The 22,552-nt window shown below is 41.4% G+C and overlaps 1 long non-coding RNA gene across 1 annotated transcript; it reads left to right on the forward strand.

The window, feature by feature from the left end:
* LOC127478635 (uncharacterized) lies at positions 1–21,632 on the forward strand. The gene is made up of 3 exons (XR_007907287.1): positions 1–778; positions 6,085–6,219; positions 21,415–21,632. It is a non-coding gene; the product is annotated as an uncharacterized LOC127478635 (long non-coding RNA).
* Positions 21,633–22,552: the final 920 nt, after the last annotated feature.

Consider the following 22,552-nt stretch of genomic DNA (forward strand, 5'->3'; position numbering starts at 1 on the left):
CACATTTGAATACTGTTCCTCTTAAGTCACAGAGGAAGAAGTTCTTTGTTTCACTACATGTTTTACCTGTAGTGCTGCAGAGATGCACGTGGTGACTGCCCAGATCTCCAAAACCAGGTCTTACTACACTATCGTGCCCTGCTAGATGAATGGGATTCTCAGTAAGTCCACCATCTGAATTAGATGACCATAAACTCTATTTGCTGATAGGTCAGTGTTGGTCTAGTCTCAAAAACCACTCAAAAAGCCTCACCACAACCCAGGAGTGGTGCTGTGTCACTGCTCCAGAGCATGATGGGCCACTGCAGAAACAGCAGCACCTCCCAGCCAGGCACTGGGTCACAGGAGCCCATGGACCTCTGGAGACTCTGACACAGCATCTCCCTGATTCCTTTGTCAGCCTCTGCCACGGCTCCCTATTCCCAGTAAAGGCTTTATGTGGTCTCCATAGGCACCAGTCTATGCTATAACTAGGGGGCTTTCAAAATTAAGGGATCAATAATGTCACATATTTGAGGGCTAGATGCCTGGACTGTCAAAATGACTTCAGGCTTCCTTTGGGGTAGCTAAGTCAGAGCATCCTTTTCTGAGATTGATTTTCTTTGTTTGCTTAACTGACAGGTGGGAGCTAGGGGCAATCTTCCTTCTTATTTTCAGGTGCCTGCCAGCACACAGGGATGTGGGCACAGCTGCCAGATACTCCAGCAGCTTCCCAGTCACAGTGAGAAGCAGCGAAGCCAGCACCCCTGCCTCTCCACAGCATCATGAGGCATGCCAGGTAGGGAGTTCCACAGTGGGGACTGGTCAGCCTGACATCAGAACTGGGGGAACCACACCATGCTGCAAAATGCCCTGTCAAGAGCTCGGCTGCCCTGTGCCCCTCACATCGTGTCTGGACCCTGCGCGATGCCCTAACCTGAATATACACTGCACCCTGCCCATGTTTCACAGGGGTCCTGGCATGCATGAAGCATTTCAGATACAAAGAGTCACAAGCAACATGAAGGCTAAACAGGTAACAGCTTGACACGCATGACAGAAAGACAGTACCCCCTTCAAACCCAACCTGCAAATAAGTGAAAAAAGCCAGTGCTCCCAAGGCAACAGTCTGAGACGATTCAGATTAAAAGCCAGTGATGTGCCATTATACTCCTGAGCACACCTTGGGATATACATTTTCCCCCTTGTATTGTTGAATAGCAAAGTGTAAATCGTGTGAAAAGGTATGTGTGTCCTTCTCCATCCAGCTGCTACAGGCCACAGTTAGCAGGCTAGAAGAGATGATGTATCCTGTGAAAGGCCTGTGAGAAAAAAACATGGTGAATGTGCCAGCACATCCCAATAGGAAGAATGGAGCAAGGCAAGAACATGATGGCACACAGTCCTTAAGGTCAGTGAGGAACATGAAAATATCAACCTCTTTTTTTTTTTCCTCATAACATGGAAAATGTCCATCCATACTGTTCTTCACAAAGCAGCAAAATGAAAAAAACTGGGAACATCTCACACAGGAACAGTTTTGGATAAATAAACACAAAGGTGGGAATACATAAAGATAACACCTGCATGCTACCCATCTAACAGTCTTGCACACCAAAATGTCTGCGTGAAGTCCTAGACTCACTGAGATTCGGAGTCAGTTTCACCCATTGAGAATAGGTAGGAACTTACATTTAGGAGAAAAGGGTTTTCAAGTCACCAGTGAGGGTAACACCTGGAAACTTTCTGCATTATCACATATTTGCTTTTTAACACAAAAGTATCCTGAAATGCTTAAGTTAGCATCTCTGAAATATTCACAGCTTAGTAAAGTGAAGCTGTCATATGCTGCAGATATTTGCTTTACACAATCAAATGATCAATTCATGATCTTGCATGTACTAAAATGTGCACACATTTATCTGATATATTTTAACAGAAGAAAACCAATTTCATCTATGTGGACAATGCTCTCAGGCACATGGTGTGATTCTTGGGGCAGGAGTTGTATTTCGATGATCCTTGTTGGTCCCTTCCAACTCACGATATGCTGATTCTATGATTCTATTAGCTGAATGAAACATTTTAAAAACAGTATTCATTATTCTCAAAGCATCTAAATGTAGGAGTCATGTAAGTGTTGCATCACAATCTAAAGACCAAGGTAACCATATGACTTCATACTTCTGAATGTTTAGTTTAGCAAATATAAACAATCTCAAACATTTAACTCTCTGAAGGCATGGAAAATAGTTTGAGACATTAAGTTGTACAATGGAAAAAGACAAAGAGATTGCACAAGCAAAGAGATCACAAAGACATGTTAGATCAGCATGACATGGCTACCTCACTTCTGCAGTACTTTAAAGTATTAGATCTTCAAGAGAAAAAACAAGCCCATCTGAAGGTGCCAGACAACCAGTCTGCCCTTGTGATAGAGGTCTCAGGTTTCACTTCCACTGCACCAAGAGACATTCCGCTTCACCTCAGCAAACCCCTAAAAAATCTTGTAAAAACTACGATGGAAGGTGCATTATTCCAGGACAAATGGACATCACGGCACTGGGAGTCAAATAAATATCTGGAAAAGAGTCATCAACCACAGCGTGAAGACTAGTTTCCTTCAGGATTTTTCTTCAGCTTGTTTTCAGTTTGGTGCTTCCTTAATTTTCAATCTCTTGCTTGGAAACCCAGCACTGAGTGGGGAGCAGTGTGGGTCATCCTGGGCAGCATCTCGAGCTCCACCGCTACGAGCGGCTGCTCCAGGCAACAAGAAAAGGAAGAGATGAAGGGCATTGTGCACTTTTTAGGCGTAGGTTGTCAGCGAAGTTGCTACGGATGACACTTTTTTGGTACGGGCACTCGTTTCTAGGAAACACTTTGGTAAACAACTTTGAAGTCAAAATGAAAAATTACAGCCTGAGTGCTTTTTTCGCTTTTATCCACCGTACCTTCATGACTGTACTAGTCCATTTAAATGGCAAAGCAGTGCTGAATGCAAACAGCCTCCTTCTGCAGGCTGTCTCCACAGTTCAATTACCAGTGCTTTAACAGTGCTAATTAGCATTCCTCAGAGCTAGATCTCTTTGAGTGACAGGTAACCATGGAGAGTCACAATCCTGTAGGTGATCAGCAAGAGTCTGACTTTTCTTTTTAATTAAAAATTAGAAATGCCTTAAACAAAAATAATAATTCACTGATTTATGCTATTATCCCAGGGTTGCCAAGCTGGTGAGAATAACATTAGTGTTGCAAAAATGAAACAATTTTTAAATGAATAGACTAGGGCAACAGAAAGGAGAGCAGGTTTATTATCTGTAACAAGAGAATGTACTCGTAATGATGGTACAAAATAGTAGACACTTCTCCAGAGAGTTGGCATGGAGACCAAAAATAGGACACTCTCCTGAATGTTAGATGGGATTGCCACAATTTATTTTAGATTTTAACATGATAGATAGTATTTATCTATCTATCTATCTATCTATCTAAGTCTGTTGCACAAATAGGAATTTCATAGGGATATCGTTTCAGTAAAATTTAACCATGAGGTATATTGGGAGATAATATTGCATCTGGCCCAAGTGAGAGCCAAGACTGGGAATTGAATCAGCCGGATAATCAATTAGTGCAAATTGTTTTCAAACGTAACTATGCCATTTCCCGCCAGCTAATGATCCAGTTCTCTTTCCAGAAAAGGACTCCAGCAGCAAAAAATCCAGAGTTGTACTTCTGAAAACTGCAGTGGGTCTAAATCAGCAGGGTTGACCCAACCTAATCTGAAGGTTATTCATCAACAAATAATAAGGAAAATTTTTAAGGTGAACTTGCCAAAAATAGGAGGATGGATATATGCATATTTGTAATTACAAAATATTTTCGAAGACCAAGTCATCTCAACTCAGCAAACTCTTTAATTGGAGATGCTAATGAAAATAATTACATGTAGACAATAAAAGGAAACAGATGATTGAGCAAAAATTATTCTAATAACCAACAATCATAATGCAGAATTCTAACCATTGCTCACAGGCAAAATCATGGCTGTTAATTGTGAAGCATCTCTTCAACATGGGTTTTTTGAACCTTCCCCGTATGATTTCTTTCCTATATGCAAAACACTCCCCAAAACTCCATGGTTAAATCTATACGGTTCTCTTTGATATAGAGATATTTACATCTTTAAAGTAAATGAGAGTAAAATTTAACTGTATATGGGAAGAAAGAAACTAAAGATAACTGCATCCCTATCAAAATTTCTGTTGGACTGCCTAGTACTATTTCAAATTAAAATTAGAATGTCAACCAAAAAGTTAATTTCTACAAGTACAGGGAGCAACTTTCCTAAAAACACAAGTAGCTTTCCAAGATAGCTTTCCAACCTACCAATTATAAATGTATAGTAGGCACTAGTAAAATAAATACCCAATTTTCAGCTCATTTATTTAATATTTTAAGCTTACAAATGAATAACAAAAATGTCTATCTATAGCTGTCAAGACATGTAAACAGCCAGGACTAATGACAGTTTTACCAAAGTTGATAATACAGTCAAATAAAGAAAAAAAAAAAAAAGATGAAACGGGTCTCTGAGTGTAATGTTATCTTTTAAGTTTTTTGTGTATTTACAATAATATTGTTCACTGACGGAATTTTAACTCCACTGAAAGCTCTGAACTTTTTCTTTTGTAAGGAAAAGTTTTAAAAGCAAACAAATCCGAGAACTGGCTTTGTGCCGTCAAGAGACTTAAGCAGTACCCAACCCTGCAGGCTCTTACCCAAAGAGCAGATCTCAGCAGACCCGGCAGCACAGACCTGACTCAGCCTCAGCCAATCCCGATGACTCCCAGTAAATTCAGTTTGACTCCTTACTAGTTATCCACACACACGTGAACATCTCCAAATATTTTAGGTCCTGTAATCTTCTTCTTACTCTGATATTGCAAGGATATAATAAATCAAGTTTTATAACAAAGCCTAACTTCAGTCTGCTTATGTATCCATGTAGAACAGTTCATTCGAATGCTGCAAACTTCAGTCACCAGCACTGACAGAAAATTCTTAATAAAAGGCAACTAATTGGTGGAAAATAACTCTCAGAATAAAGGCAGCCTGCTCTGGAGACCACGTTCATCAGTTGTTTTTAAAAGCTGTTCTGCTTTCCTTGCAATGCAAGGGGAGCGAGACAGCTTATGCAGGAACAAGGGAGGAAAATAAACCCACCACTCTGTCTGGCCACAAGTGCTTTTATCCTTGCTCTTGGAAAGTAACTCTCTCTTATCTGCGAAACTATCACCTACTTAAACGGAAAGTAGATTTGGGCAACTTCAAAAATCACAAAGATTCCTGTCAGTAAGTTCCGAACTTAAAGAGGTAACAGAAATAATCATCATCTCAAACGCTAAAGAATTTTAAAAAAAATTAATGCGTTTGGTTCAGGGTTTAATTAAAAACATTGAAAATTAAACCTTCTGTAATATTTCTATTTTGTTTAACCATTTATATGCCGCTTGCTTCACTTGTCTAAATAATCACATCCTGGCAAGTTTAGGGTTTCAAAGATTAATTATCCTACCCAAAGAAGATTCATTTGCCTCAAGAACACTTTCCCTTCATGTTGGTAAATTCATAAACTATCAACATGCTTATTTCCTACTAGTAGGCTATAAGCCAGTCTCTGCAGCACCAAATACCATTTGAAATATGAAACAAGCTCTCTGCTAGCTCTTAGCTGAGGGATGAAGTTCACTGACAAAGGAAGCTGCTTAATTCCCCCCCAAAATGGCTATCAGAAATTCTTAGCTACACCTCTCAATATCACAGCCTCCATGCCTTGCCCCGTGGCTGTGAAGTTGGAAGGGCTGCTAGCTGGAATCTCTTGGTTTCTTTTGCAAGATCTTTAACAAAATCTCCATTGCTCTCATCCTTCCCCCCAAAAAATCAATGCAAGCAATCAGACTGCCTTCAGTAGAATTTGTGCCAAGACTTAAATGTGCTTCTGTTACTGATTCTGTGATTGATTCTGGTGGATATTTTGGTATTTGTAAATATTTATAAAACTTCAGAATTTTTTTATAAGCTATTATTTCTCCTTTTCCCTGACAGAAACCCTCTGGCTATGAAAATTGACTGGCATTTTTCTGAAACCATACTCTGCTTCTCGTCTTTCAACTCTTGCCTCAGATATCTTACAAACAAAAAGAACCTCAACCCAGTCCAGTCTTCCCATTAATCGACTAGGTAGGTATCATAGGGCAATATCAACAATATTTTCTTTTTTTTTTTAAGGGGTCCGTAACTGTTCACCAACCTTTGACTGTGGAAATACCTCCCCAAAGCAGGAGCCTTTACAGGTGATGATTCAACACACTGTCTCTGTCCCTGCTGTGATAACCTCATCGTGCTTTCATGATTTCTTTACACTTTGAAATGTTTACAATTTGATACAATCCAATTTCTGAATAACATTACTGGGAGTACATAAATCTGCTGTTTAGAAGTCCCTCTGGATGGGGGAATAATTCTATAGCTGAAAATACTTCCTTCAAGATAAGAAACAAAACATACTGAAAATATTAAATTATTAAAGTGAAAAAATTGCTTTCCTGAAAAATAGAATGCAATTCTATAATTAGTGGGTTTTTGCTACAAAGTCAACCTTGACCTGAGCTCTGTCCCCCTCCTCGGGGTTAAGGCTTACACTGGGAGCTGGGCCCTGCTGCAAGCCCTCAAAAGTCCCTGAGCCACAGAGCAGGGGTGTCATCTTCTCCTAATCTAAATTACACTCAACTGTATTTCTGTCAGCTTTGGAAGAGCCCTCAGGAGTGTTCTGCAGCCTGAGATCAGAAGCAGGTACACTGCCAGTGGTCAACAATGAATCCACCTTGCTCCTGACTAGCACAGCCTGAGAGGTCAAAAGTTGAGTGTGGCAGTCACTGCTATTTTTTTTCCCTATTATATTTTTTTGTTGGGTCTGTTTTGGGATCATTTTATAAAGGTGGCACACACAGGAGTGTTGTTGTTTTCAGGTGGTTAAACTTTGCTTAAATACACATGACACGAGGAAAGAGATGTCAGACATTCAAGAAAATAACTCTAGCATCTCTCTTTTCAAGAGGCTGTTGGAAAAGCTGCTGGCAGCTGCAGAAGCCCTGCCTAGACTTGGTGTCAAAATGGAAAATTTCAGTGCCGTCCAACATAGATGCTGCATTTTGTCTTTCCCAGGAACAGAATAGGAATTGGACACCAATGAAAGTGTACTCTACTTTTTCCTTTGGCACAAAGAGGCTGAAACACATCTGAAAGCCTAGAAAGAAAAAGAGTAGGATACATCTTATTTCAAATAAGAGGAATTAATTGCAAAGTAAGCAAATATCACAAGTTCACATATTGAGTTGAAAATTTACATACAGAGGTAGCTGTGCATGTTACAAAAATTCCAAATTCATAAGGGATAAATTTAAGTTTCCGCAATGTTAAAAAGCTGTTTGCTAGTTATTTCATCAGGTCATAAGTGATTTTTATATTCAGACAGAATGTATTTCTTTTAGGTACAGCAAACTGAGTATCTTGCAATGAAAGGCTGCATTGTTTTGTTCAAACTAAGGAGAAATAGTTGATGAGTGAATAAGAGCATGATCTAAAGCCTATTGAAATCAATGGAAAGATTCTCATTGACTTCTCCAGGCTTTGGATCAAGCCTCAAAAGAGCAGCTATTTCTCTCTGATACAGCGAGGAATCAATTCCCTCTCCCAGCGGTACTCTAAATAATTCAATATTTTGTCTCAGATCATTTCCTAAGAAAAATGATGAGGATGTTGTTTAAGTGGGCGATACCCTGAAGTGACAGAGTTTACAATGCACTCAGCCATGTAAAATGTGCTCTGTGCTGCACGCCTGCACAAAGGCAGGGCAGACTCGGAGCAGCCCTCAGACGCCCAGGAGTGCTCCCCGCCCACCGGCTGACGGGCAACACACAGTCGTGCTTCCCCTCTCGCTGCCCAGAAAGAGCTGTAGGAATTTTGCTCAACCTTGGAGGAATGCCTGCTCTGTGACAGTTATTTAAAGAAGCAACATTATTTTTCTCTTTGCGGTAAAATCACCCTCTCTTTGTGCAATTTGTTTTGATGTCCACAGAAAGGCAAAAATTGCCATGCTGATCATGTTATTATTTACCAAAAAAAAAAAAAAAAATAAGTCGAAGCTCTCACCATTCTCCAATGCTTTTGCCTTATAGAGCAAAACACTATATGGAAGTGATAATCTTCTTTTCAAGCTCTTTTGTTCCACAAGAAAAATTAATCTGTGCAAAGCAAACCAGCATTAGATTAAGGAACTCTGCCCCAAACCACAGCAAAACCTTGCTAATTTTTACTTCCCTGCCATAGTCAGGTGGCCTTCTGCACACTATTCACTTTCTTCTGTAAATTGGAGAAGGCTGTTACAAGTTGTTTACGGACAGGTCGGGACGAGCCGCAGCATCCCTGCTGTCTCCCAGGCAGGCTCCCAGGCAGGAGCAGAGCCTTGCTCTCAGTCATGCTTCCCTTCAGCCGGTGGCAGAGCAGCACTGGGATGTGTTCTCCCCATTTGCACAGAAGGACAGCAATTTGCAATACACCGTTTTAAGGGGGGGGGGGGGGGTGGAAATCCCACTTCTCCACTCCCACCAGGCAGCTACCTAGCAACAGTTGACAAATGGGCAGGATGAAATTGGTACTGAGGTACAACTAGAGTGATTATCCTCCTTCCCAATCACTTCTGATTGAGTTACACCTGTGGGAAGCAACTTGCCAGCAGCCCCTTTGATGACTGCAGACATGGTAGCTCTGGCACATTTGCTCTCTTCGTTTCCAACACAAAGCATAGCCCAGTCTTCCATCATCGTTTGTGGAGAAATACTTATCAGCATGTGTCCAAGTATGTTGCTGTTTCGCTCCCAACCTCCTTGCTGTATATGTACATGCGCACTCACAACTTGCTCACTGTGCATTTCAACTGCTTACAGCACTGGGCACTACCTCAGGTGCACTGTGGTGCCAGTCCTACAGGCTTGTCCTGACTCCTATGCAAAGCCTAGAAATCCTCATGCAGAGAGAAACCCACTGCCAAGGCCAGCTTCCCCTGCCAGCTCTTCCATAAAAGCAGGAAAAGACACAGGCTCTTCCCCTCATCAGTGCTGCTCAGTGACAGGTTTTGGAGATCAGCTGGGTATTTGTGCCAAAGCCCACCCAGCTGCTGCTCACCACTGGCACAGCTGGGACAGCCATAGGGCGTGGCTGACTGCCCAAAAACACTCATGAAATCCTCCTCACGGGTGGTAGAAAACATACGTGCTCTCCTCTCAGACACCAGGAAGCATGTGGTCTTGGCAAGGCCAGAGAAGGGGATCCTCAGCACCCTTCCTCTGCCATTTGCCTAACAATGCCACATACAGCTCAGCTTCTCATCCACCCTCCAAGTATTTCTGCTCCAGCTTCAGAAGACTATATTTGCTAAATTGAGCTGTTACTCAAAAAGAGAGACTCAGAATATTTCTGACACATCCTTCAACTTTGTCAGAAAGTGCCCTTTTGGTTTCTTATGGCATCGAGACATTTAAGAATGATGAATTCCAAAGACATGATAATAATCAGACACTGAAAAACAAACTCTGTCTACACTTCTAGTCAGAGAATAAACTTCTCTGTAGATAGATGAATGCATTCTAGCAATTTTGATTTTGCTTTTATACTAGGGTCACCACATCACCTACTTCTCAAGAAAAGGCTTTAATATAGTGCAGCAATAAGCCATTAGTTTTATATAATCTCATTTAAACAGCATTCCTAAACCTTTCAAATCAGAGTCTTCCTCCCACATCAATTTCTTCATTCAACAATTTGTTACAATACTGATGGGATTTGGCAAAATACCATAGTTAGAACTCATTATACAAAAAATATGAACTATCTCTATGATTTGCTGTGTATACCTACAAAGATGAGTTAATATCAACATCATTCAGCCATTTGAATTGCCATAAAAATGCTTTGTGAGCAAACTGTAAGACTAAAAACAACAATTTGAATTCCTTGTTTTAACTGACATTTTGAGTTGGGTTTTAAAGAGAGCATAAACACCTTTTTTATGAGGAAATGGGAATAAATATTATAGTTAGAAGCTTTCTTCAAGCTCAAAACATTTAATCTGTTTTATATATGAAGCATTTCACCTTTTTGCATGGAAATTTAGGCACCACACACATAAGACACGTTTCTTCCTCCCTTACCACAAAAGAGAACCAAACTGAGTATTCACCCCCTTTCATTGTGCCTTAGACCCCACAGCTTGACTGTTGCACTGAAAAGACCACAATACTCACCGGTGTATTGTATATAATACAGCCTCATCAACAAGGGGCAGAGTAATGTCTACGTGTACCTCACCGGTGTATACTGTATATAATACTCACCGGTGTATACTGTATATAATACAGCCTCATCAACAAGGGGCAGAGTAATGTCTACGTGTACCTCTGCCCTGCACCTCCAACCATTTCAAAGAATAAGACGAGAGTTTCACAGTCCCACAAGCAAAAGGGAAAGACAGCACAAGAGTTTAAGGGTTATAGTCATCTAACCACAAAAAGAAATTAGCTGCTAAAACACCACTTCCTTTTCTAATGAGCAATTTTACACAGCAATGTATAAAACAAATTTGAGAGCTGCTATTTATTGCAAGGAAATTTAAAATGCTCAGAGCACACAGAAAGCACATTTATTGGGGAAGACACTGCATCCAGTTCTCAAATGTATTAGCCCCTAACTCAGTCAAGGGAGAAATGTTCAGCTTTTTCTTGAACCAACCCTAGTTCATGTTATTAAACACTCCCCCCGCTGTTGATAAAAACCAACAGCGCAGGAGACCCCACACTAGCTGTCTTGCCTCTTTTCCACCCCAAGCATAGCTCTGCCTTTGGGAGGCTCCCAGCCGGATCCCACACTGCCAGGAGCATGTGTACACCGGCTCTGCTGCCAGACACACAAAACCTCATTGTAGCCCCTTTGATTCTGTACTTTCTGTCCCTGCCTAGATAACTTTTCAGAAGCTGACAGAGCCTTTACAATTTAATTGGTGTTGACACCTTTTGAAGCAATGCCTTGAGGCACTGAGGGTCATTGTCTACTTTATCCTGCTTTTCTGCCGCTGCCTCCATTTGGCTACCTTGCAGCCTGTGGTGCTCTGGTGGCCCCTGCACTCTTCATTCATGTTTGTACTTGTACTGGGTCCCGTTACAAGGACCCTTGTTAAACGCCCAGCAGGCAGCACTGAATAGAGATTTTGACTATCTGGGATTTGAAGGCCTCTAGCAATAAGGGAGAAAGGCCTGTAAACACAAAAGTATCCCAGTAGCAGTGGGGTGTTAACGTAATCACGCATTTATGCCACAGGACCTCAGGACCAAGCTCCTTACTGTCGATTCACTGGCTATTAAGCCTTGGTAATTAGGTGGTTTCCCGTGACTTTTCTTTCCTGGGATCCACCAACTATCATTTTCCATATGTCCCTTTTTCCCAGAGCAGCTATACACCCTCACACATTCAATAAGCCAGGCAGATGGTACCACATTACCAGGCTCCAAGCAGCCAAAGCCAATTCAAAACAAGTAAAAAGATTTGGCGTGGCATTCCCAAAGCTGCCCAGGAAACCTGGATCCAAAAATCACAGAGGTCACACAGCCTCATGAGAGCAAACACATCTCTCCAGGTTCAGCCCTGCAGTGCCTTGTAACAAGCGAGACACTTCTGGGCAGTCACATCCCCACAGAAGGCGAGCAGGAGAGAGCACTTTGAGAACCATCTTTCACTTCATAAACAACTTTTAATATGGATTTCTCTGATGTTTTCCAGGTTTAAATAATTAAGGCTCTCAAATTTCCTACTGAAAATGCAAAGGACTCGCTCACTTCATTTGGTCCTAAGCGCCAGTCAGCTTGGGGCCACATCTCAGTAAAACCCAGCCTGTAATAAGACAGTGAATAAATGAGAGCATAACCAACTAAAATGGAAAATAACATTTCAGTTAGGTAAATCCAAGATATTAAAGCGTGGCCAGAATGACCTCAGTGGCAATTTCCTATTTGAAAAATTCCCTGCCCTCCCAAAAAAACAGTCTTGCTAGTGAAACGTAGTGGCTGGGTTTTGCATTTTCCAGCACTCTCTGTGCCACATTTCAGAGTCTGCTTTTCCACAGTCATTCTGAATTCCAGCAGTTCACCTACAGAGCTCTGACAAAGGAGACTGGTAATTCCACTATGATGCTGCCAACTCCTCCCACATTCAGTATCTCTTGGTCCTTTGCCATCTGGGGGACACTTGTCCCTGTATCCATGATCCTATTGACCCCTTGCTTCTACTGTGGAAAAAAGCAATCAAAACCAGGCCTCTGTGCATGCCTGCATCCCATGGAAACAGGGATACAACTCCAGATCTTTACTCCTTGTTGCCTCTCTCCCCTGCAGTCATGCCTGCAAGCCTCTTGTTCACAGCCAACTGCAGCCATTCTCCTTCCCTCTGTCCCCAGCCTTCCTGAAAGGCGGTTGCACCTCTGGGCTCTGCATCTGAACCAGTGCCATAATGATACATGTCCATTACCACTATTAACCTGCAATCATGAGCTACCAAGGTTCAGAATAAAAACAACTTTCCACACACTGACAAAGTTGCACTCAACTGTGACAAAGGACATACCTTTCTTATGCTTTACGAAACCTCTTTGCATCTTTCCATATGCCTCTCTGCCATGGACACAGGGTTTTCTGGAAGTACATCAACGTCCAACAAACAGGGGGGAAAAAAAATGTGTAGGCACAGTGTAAGAAAGCAGCAGTTCTGGAGAGGCCAGGCCAGCCTGGTGATGAAAACACATGCTAGAGAGTTCCACAGAAACCACCCCCAATGACAGATATGCTGTTTCAATGAGCTAAATGTAAATAATGCCAAGAACAGCTTCCAGCTGCAACACGCTTCAGGCAGTTCTGCTAGGAGAAGTTTCCTTTGGCTGACAGAGGCAGAGGTCACCTGCAAAGCACAAGTGTCCCACAAACAGCATCCGTGGTAACAGTTTGCTGCGCTGGCAGCAAAGAAAGTCACGGGATGAGAGTTGATTAAGTCCGCCTTGGCATCTGCTTCCTTGAAGACTAAAGTCAATCCAAAGGTCACTACAGCTGAGCTAAGAGCACGTGTTTGTGCAGAACTTTGCTTTTCTTCTATTTTCATCATCTCATCCGGAGTCTGCAGGTTGGGATGCCAGCTAGGAAATAAAAAGTAAAGAAGCTCCTCTAGACTGGTCACTCTCTATGGTGTAGAGTTCAGCTCAAGCTGTTCCTTGCAACAATTAAACCAAAAACATAACTCTTTCCTCACGGAGGCAAAGGCTTAACAGAGTCCATTGCATGGTACAGGATATTATCCTTGTATATGAACAACCACCATATCTGCTCAGATGAGAGGCTGACCTTCCTTTTTCTGTAAATGGCCTTTGTGCACTTTTATTTATTAATTTTATTTATGCCTTTACAGTGAAGCTTTCCTTTCATTATGTGCCCAGCTTCTTTCCAAGTCCATGCAAACTTTTGATACCCACCACCAGATACCCATCCATTCCATAATCATGATGCTCATTTAGAATATTTGCTGTTTTCCTAACAAATAATACAAAACAGCACAAAGTTCAGGAACTGTTCTCTCAGCTAGAACAATTTTCTCATCTTGCACACTTGTCTTATTACCAGAAGGCTACGAAGAAAATGTAGCCTTGAAAACTACGAAGTGTTCAATATCCCTCTTTTGTTGTTTTTTCTGGTTGGTTGATTGGTTTTGGTGGTGTTTTTCTAAGGCAGGACTGTACTCTACTCAAGGACTTCCACATACAGAATATGCTGAGCCCAAAGAATCCCCATGTCCGCCCTTCCTCTGACACACTTTATGTGGGAGATCTCTGTCACCCATCTTTCCTGCCCTACACACAGGCAGGCAAGAAAGGATATCCCTGTTCTTTTAAGAGCTAGCAGTGGTAGGTTATGTTGAGGTACAGCCTGTGTCCAGCAAACCACAAAGGCTTCCCCAGCATCTGCTACTCAGACCTGTATCCTTGGGGCTAAATAGTCATGCTGATTACAATGTGCTCCAAAATCTGCTCATTTTAGGGAGGAAAGAACTAAAAAAGCCTAACTACATTTACAAAGGATTTTGCTCTCCTTTGGGTTGGATTTATCTCTGTTCTGGTGGTCTTCTGGGAATTTACCTCTGATCTACAGCACACTGAGGATGAAGTTGTCCATCTGACTCTAGTTACCAAAAAAAGCAATACTGATCCTACCAGGCATCCAAGGGGAGATTATAAATGAGGGAAGGAGCCACCCCAACTGATTAGACATACTTCTAAATCCTTTCCTTTCCGCATCCTGCATTTGCTATTTATTAAAGCACAAAATAATAATGCGGTGTTTACTTAGTGCACAGGGTAGCCGTAAAATTTAATTAGTCATTGTAGCTTAGCTTGCTGAGATTTTTTTCAATGAAAACACCAATAAAAATATAATGCCTGCTATAAAGAAAACCCCTCAAAATTTCCTGACTTCCTGCTTTGGTATTGTACCTTATGGGACCCGAGATAGAACATTACCTACAATTCTGATTCAGCAAATTACTTGAAAGTAAGCACATACCTAAGCCAGTGGACACCAAGGCTTGCACTGATACAGTTGACTTGGGATGGACTTAAATTGGTGCCCTATAGACTGTTTGCTTCCACATTTCCCATCCCCTTCCAAGGGAGTCCAATTACTGATGAATCCTTCCTTTCTCACTCCCAGATTTCCAAACACAGAGTCAAAGTATGAGCCCCTGTTTAATAGTACCTTACTTCATGAATATGCCTACGGGTCTGAATGAGTGGGTACTGCTCATTGTGATCAACAATTTATTGTGAACAACAATTACATCTAGGATTGCTGGCCTAGGAAAAGCAAGATCTCCCTTCCCACACCTGCCTCTGCCCCCCCCTTCCCCCTAAACTTGCCTGTGATTTGCCCCAAGGCAAATGTACCCCATGAATGCACATGGTGGTACAAAAGATGAATGCTGTATCTCAAGTGTTTCTTTTGTCTTCTGGGTAATTCAGTTTTATCATATGAATATATACTGTTACAAGCTGATAATCCCTACAGACCTCCTTTCCTCTCAATCAGATATGCTAGAAGACAGCAAATACTGTCTTTTCCCCCTAATTTACAGCCTTAAATAAAGATTAGGACATAGGGATGGGATGAGCACAGAACATTTCCTCCCCTTACAGATATTATTTTCCCTGCTCCAACTTGAACAAAAAAAACCTCACGGGTTAATTTTTTTTTCAGTTACAGGGAAAAGCAGAAAAGAAGAGGGCCCTTAGTGAGGTACAATAACATGTGCAGGTTTTCTTGGATCAATTGCCAGCATTGACACTGTATCCTTCAGCTAGCAGTCTGTGATGAATGGTACCCTGTAGCATTGGAGAGAGCAACAGCAGCCAGGCAGCATGGGTGACTGCATGCCCTCCTAACTGGCTGATGAATCAGGAAACTCAAGAGAGACTCTGAGTGTGGGAGCTGGAGTGGTAAATGTTTTCATCTTTCTCTTTTATGATCTTCCCTTCTCCATTTATATAGGACATTTTAGAGATTGAGCTTTGTTACAAACTATTAGCCCAAGGCAGTGGGTTGAGGACGTGAGATCTCATGGAAAGACAGAGCACAAGAAAGAGTGAACAACTGGAACTACATGTGATATTATTGGTTTGTTGTTGAAGGAATTTCTGTTTGGATTGTAGTTCAGACAGTTGCCTTGATGTACTGGAATGAAAATCAGCACCCAATGTGCCTAGAGACAAACCACAGAACTGTCAAAAAATACTTGCCTTTTTATCTCCCAGAATCTTGAATTCAAAATGAAAAGTCCCCATTCACCCACAGCACAAAAACCACAGCTCATCACTCACAGCACTGCACAGCACCATGCTACAGAAAACAAGAAAAAGCAGCTCCCCCACAAGAGCACCACAGTAAGACACTGGTGTATCCAATTGCCCAGATATACTCTGTCACTCCATGACACTGGAGAGCCTAACTTCAAGCAATCCCACCTCTGGTAACAGCCAGGAGCCTGGGAAGTACCCACTCATATTGACCAGATATCAGTTTGGGACAATTTTCAATTCAGTCTTCATTCCACATTTTCTTCCACACAATAGAGAAGAAAATGGTATTTGCTAAGTATATCATGACCCATGTGTGAGTAAGGTTTTAACCTGTGCCTGATCAGTTTGTTCATCTGTGTCGCAGCTTCAGCTCAGTCTGTAAGCTCTCTATCCCCCAGGAGCCACAGATCCACACAGGCCAAGAGTACAGGCTAGTGCTTGCACACCACCATGAGCTGGAAGCAACATCATTCTTTGTCATGTATTTAAAACACTCAGTTGCAGCAGAGCTTGTGCATGGAGGTTATGCAATGGCTTCCCAGAAAACAACAAGAAACTGCACACACAGGTCCTCATTTAAATGGCAGTAGGCAGTCTACAAGTGCCAGGAATTTCTCTGGTCTCTTAACTAGCTACAGCTCTTAACTAGCAAGATGAGAAAGCTGGCGCATTGAAAACAATGTCTTTCCCAGCACTGATGGCAATATGAGAGGCTCCTAAAGAACACATACATAAAAATCCACAAGGGGAGTCCATAGATGGAAAGGGATACCTGGGGACAACCCAGAAACATTTGATTTCTCTGATGGAATGGCAACCTCACTCAAAAATTTTAATTCAACTGAGAATCACAGTGATGCAATGCTATGAGGTCCTGCATGATATTTGCTTGAGTTTACTACCACAAGTCAGGAACCACTGCGTCGCTGAATCCATTCCATGGGCACATCACAGAACTGTGTTAGATGGCTGAATAGTCTTGGAGGAGCTCTGCAACTGACCAAAATCAAAAATATTGTCTACAGCTTGTTAAAATAGTCTGTTTTGTTCCTTTAATTGTGAGAAGACTAGCTGTGATTAGTTTCCTTCCTGTCAAACAGTTTGTTTTCCACCTGAGGCAAACCAAACTGCCTACTGGGAGAGCCCTCCAATGGAAAAGGCTGAGGAATGCAACTCCCAGTTGTGAGGAACTGAGGGCTTTGACCAAAGGGAAATGTTTGTTTCCTTATTACATTAATCAGTTTACAAAATATGAGATCATAAAGGAAAAGGGGAGTTCCCCTTGTTAAATATTTCCCACTAAATCTCTGCAGGGACTCCTACCATAAGTCAGAGAAGAAAAGTAATTTATTTCCTGCATCATGGTATACATGATGCCTGCAGGATGGGACAAAAATCTTAACACTGAAGGAAGCATTGAAGATCGAACTGTCTTCTCCTTCTGAGTACACCTTTGAAGGGTTTAGTTTACTCTCCTCTTTTGCTCTCTTTCACTAATTTCTATTAAATTACTTCATAGGAAAACTTTAGATCCCTGCACAAAACTTTTAACGACAGGAAACTGAACGAATCAAGGCCAGGCTGGATGGGGCTTTGAGAAATCTGGTCTAGTGGAAGATGTCCCTGCCCACAGCAGGGGAACTGGAACTAGATGATCGGTAAGATCCCTTTCAACACAAATCTTTCCATTATTCTGTGAATGTTCACATTTAAATACAGTGATTTTCAAAAGCATATGCTACAATTAATGAATTTACGAACCCAGGCTTTATTTTCTATTAAAGTTATTTTTGCAATGCTTTTTAGTTTGTTTTCAGAGTATTTTTTAGAACAATTCTGTATTTTGTCTGCCCTTGCTTATGGGAGTGGGAAATTTTTAGTTAACAAAACAAAAGTAACTTCTAGGTCCTTCAAGCAGATGGAATGGAACATGCATGTTCTACCAAAAAAAAAAAAAACAACCACCCCAAACCACCAAACTAAGCCACAAAACCACAAGGAAAACCACCATTTTCACACTTAGGTAGAAAAGCATTTGAAAAATTATAACAGTAAATCCCCAGCTAGAAAGCAGGGTTGTTACCAACCTGGGAGACATTCAGTGACAGACAATTGAGTGAGAACATCCCACATTAGAGGTGATTTCACCTACACAGTCAAAAACAAAAAAATTATCCAGGCAATTCTTGATGTCCACGAGTATTAATGACATACCTTTCTATTTTACCTCAACAAGAAAAAAATAACAACAAAAAGGCTTCCTTGGTCTACCACACCCATCAGAACATGTTCCCATCACCTTCCAAACATTCCAAGCAAAGAACCCATTGACCAACTGTGTTCAGCCAGGGGAGCAGCAACAAGGAGAAGGAACTAAAACATCAGTGAAGACAACATAGGATGACTAAGAAACCCAATGGCTTGACTTGACAAACTGCATGTTAAGCTGTCTTCGACAAGTCAATATTCTGTCTGGTGAGGGTCACCCTAAGTAAAGGTCACATTTTGTTTATTTCTACTGGAATATAATAGAAAGAAGGAAGAAGTGTCTGAGGAGGCTGACAAGAGGAGCCCAGCGAGAGTGATAAATGTTTTGGTTACAGCTGCAAGTTGCTCTAGCAACCATGTGAGATTCCAGGAATGCTTTCACCCAGCTCTTGCCCATAACAAAGCCTAAACTTGCCTGGAATATGTTTAAGTTTCATATAGTTCAGACACACCTCATTTGTAAATAGTCTGTGTCACTTTTAATAGAAATACTAGAAACACTTGTTATCAAAACAAGACCAAATAAAGTTGCCAGAATTACTTCAGACAGGAAAACCAAACTTTCCTGTAATTCCAGTAGATGGTAAAGTTCTGCTGCCATCAGCCCTCAAAGTCTGATCCCAAAAGATGTCGCAGTACTGATGGAAGTAGCTGTCAGTGGCCGAGTCCTGAACTACTCCAACAGCCACAATGTGTTGTACATAATGTGAGCATAAGAATCAGTGCCAGACTTGACCCATCTCCTTTAGCCTGACTTTGTCTGGTGGCCTCCTATCTACTGGTTCAGTCTGGGAACCAGACAGAGTCCATGTCTCCATTAACTAACAAGAGGGTGCCACAGGGAGGGAAGAGGGGAAAACATTTGCACTGACCTCGTGGATCTCTGTTACTGTGGCACAAATCCTGGAGAGAACAGGGTCAAAACACACCACTGAAAAAAATATGATTTCCAGCCTTGAACTTCATCCATGCAAAGGCCACCTTTTCACCTCCAGCTCTCTACAGTTTCAGGCCAGAGCAGCCTGTTATTGCCACTTGGGTGCTAAATGGAGTGGACAGAAATTCGTTTTGAGCAAAGCTCTTATGCAGAATAACCAGTTGTCCTCCTGGCCTAGACACTCAACACTGGATGCAGAAAATGCAAAAATGGGCACCCTTAAACAGCCTCAAAGGCTCGTTCATCCAAAGCAAAGATGAAGCACAGTGAAAAATGAGCACTCACTATACTTATTTTAACAAGCAAAAGATATCTGACTTGGCCTGGTTGGTGCTGAATCTTTTTGAAACACTTAGAGCTTGATTTTTTTCTGCTATATGTCAATAAGGTCAAACTTCCAGAATTAACCCCTCAATTTGCATGGCAATGAAACTCGGAGAAAGACATACATTTATCAATATAACTTAGAAAAGGTAAGATGACATAATAAAGAATTATTTCTCATTGAAAGTAAAACAGAAGGGCTAAATAAAAGGACTCCACCTGCTTTTAATTTGAACCCACAACACAAGGGACAAGTTAAAACTCAAATAGGTACATACATTCCTTTGAAAAGCTAGATCTGTGCCTGAACAAAAGAAAGAGGCTTTTCACCTACCTCCTGTGGTATCAAAGAGCCCATTAAAAACCAATAAAATATTATGAAGCTTTTTCCCTTTATGAAAAAGTGCAATTAATATCCTTCAGCAGATGATTATTGATTTTTATAAAGCAATTTACAGGCTTCTAAAGTCATGATTATTCAACCCTCTGGAGGCCAGAAAGGAAGAGTTTTCAGAAGCAGGAATCGTATTCTCATTTCCACATCAGCACAGCCAGAATTTACAGACTTCTGATTATTTTTTTTTTTTTTTTCCCCCAGGATATTTTTGTTGTTGTTGATGTTGCAGTGCTCCAGCACAGGATTAACCCTTTTATTCTCTCCCACCTGAGACAGATTTTTTTCGTGATCTGTTCTTGAAGTATATCGCCTGTCAGATATTTATCCGCTGCTCACGGCTGGTAGGTTGGATGCTCAGCAGAGTAGACTTTGTGTCAGAAAATCAGCAGCTGCTCATATATCACGGTGGTCATTAGTAGAAGATCATTCTGGACCTTTGCCCACAGCACCTTGCTATGGCAAGAGAAAGGCTATAAAACCCTAGGCCCTGTCAGCTGTTGTCATTTAGGTGAGAATTTATCAGGTCTCAGAGTGCCCTCTGACTGGATTATTATGAATAATGAATGAAGCTTTATGCCACACTGAGGCATTAATAAGACTGGGATGACTGGGAGAAATTCAGTGCAACATCATAGCAGTAACTTTCTGTGAGCAAGTACACAGCTGGTGGGCTCGCTGGATTCAGCTTATGTTAGATACTGCGACTGAAATGAGGAGCTCATTTAATTATTAAGCAAGTAGCACAGTGCTTTTGGTTTAGCCTATGGGTAGTATTACTGGCCTACTCACAGAAAGCTCACAACAAAAGCCTTTCTACCCTCTAACCAAACTCATTTGCTGCTCTTAAGAAGCTGAATCAGGGAACCCTCCCCAAAAAAGAAACAGTGAACGTCAATCTTCATATTTACCAACTTAAAAAAAAAACAAAAAAAAAAGGATACATAAGAGCAACCAGTCAACAATAACTCCCTAAAATCTTCTGACACCAAAGTCATCTAACCTGTTGGTGAGATCTCTGGAGATATTAGCCAGGATTACCAGTTTTCTTCCTTATTTTTCCTCAGTTCATTCAATATGTATCCCTATGGCGCACAAATGAGTAACAGAGAAGGAAGGAGACAAAAAGACAGCCACTGATCTAACTTGGAGAAAAAAAAAGCAACAACAACAAAAAAAGCAGATGCACAGCAGAGACTATTGGCAATAATCAACCTCCTGGTGCGGCAGTTCCAGCTGCACTCCAGAGGACTGAGCCCACAGAGCTGACAAGTACTGGAGGCTGTCATTTATCTTGGTACCAGCTCCACTAGGAAAATTATTTTATAGGGCTGGACACACTTTTACAGACTCCTTAGTACCTTAGGTGCATAATATCATTAAAACCTTAGGCTCTCAGTATCTCATATTACCATGCTCTCAGCAAAAACAAAACCAGCATGGTCTCTTTCAAATAAACGTGTTCTCCCTAAACTAATTTTCTTTTTCTTTTTTTCCCTTTAATTTGGCATGCAGTCTCCAGCAAATCCTTGCTAATATTAGGCCAGATCTTCGTTCTTCCAACCAGCCCTTTTTAAGAAGTCAGTGAAGCAGGAGCCAGCCTGAAGAGCACCAACTGGAGGCACCATGTCTCAGAAACACAACCCTCTCAGACAGAAACACGTAATTCAGGAAGAATATTGCAACTCATTACTCATGCACGGGCAGGCAGTGCTAGGACTTGGCCTAGCTCTCACATCAGTCTCTCCATTAATTGTTTTTACAGCAGAGCCACTGATGCACAGCCAAATTATGAACAGAGAGAAACTTTATCTATTTTTTAAAAAGGGAAAATGCCTTTTTGGCAGGGGCTGGACATAGGAAACACCCATGTGAAAAGGTTCAGTTTCCATTCTCCTCACACAGTCACAACTGAAGAACAGAAGAGCGTCAAGAACCACAGGGAAAGGCAGACTGGGGGCACAGCACTGATGGTGGGCAGCCTTCCAGAGCCCCTCCTGCCACGAGGGACAAACTTGGGCACACACTCACGGCCCAACCAGAACTTCACAAGCAATTGGGTCAGAGAGGTTTATGAAGCTTTCCTCTGAAACATTAATCAACTTACCAACTTGCATACAACATTAATGCTGCAAGTCTCAAAATGCACTCACACTGCAGCAGTTCTCAAAGCAAACATCAGGCACATTAAAAGGCCTTGACTAGTCCCAAATCAGTTTTTTGTGTGTTGATCCAAACTGTTTGGACCTCCCTGACCCTCACACAGGACTCATTTTCCAGTACAATATTCAAGATGTGGTTATTTAAGAAAAATCTAACCAGGAATAAGAGAGAAGTACACACATACACATTTAATTTTTTTTTTAACAGAACCTAAGAACAGACAGTAAAGTTCATTGTAATAGAGAAAGCCCAGTACAATCTCTGATTTGCAGTGACAACATGGCTCTTTTTCCACACTTCTATTACATTTTTGAGAAAAGCAAATCGTAAAAAGATGACAACCCTTTCATTCCTTTACTACACAGAAATAATGTTAAATGGTTCATTTTCATTATTTCAGTGCAAGACACATTTAATTAAAGGAAAATTTGGTGTAATCTGGAACACTGAAACCCCACTGTACAACTCCTACTGAAATAGCAAGATTCCT

The sequence above is a fragment of the Manacus candei genome, unplaced genomic scaffold, assembly GCF_025592945.1.
Source record: "Manacus candei isolate 608988 ecotype Guabito, Panama unplaced genomic scaffold, ASM2559294v1 h1tg000005l, whole genome shotgun sequence".
Lineage (NCBI taxonomy): Eukaryota > Metazoa > Chordata > Aves > Passeriformes > Pipridae > Manacus > Manacus candei.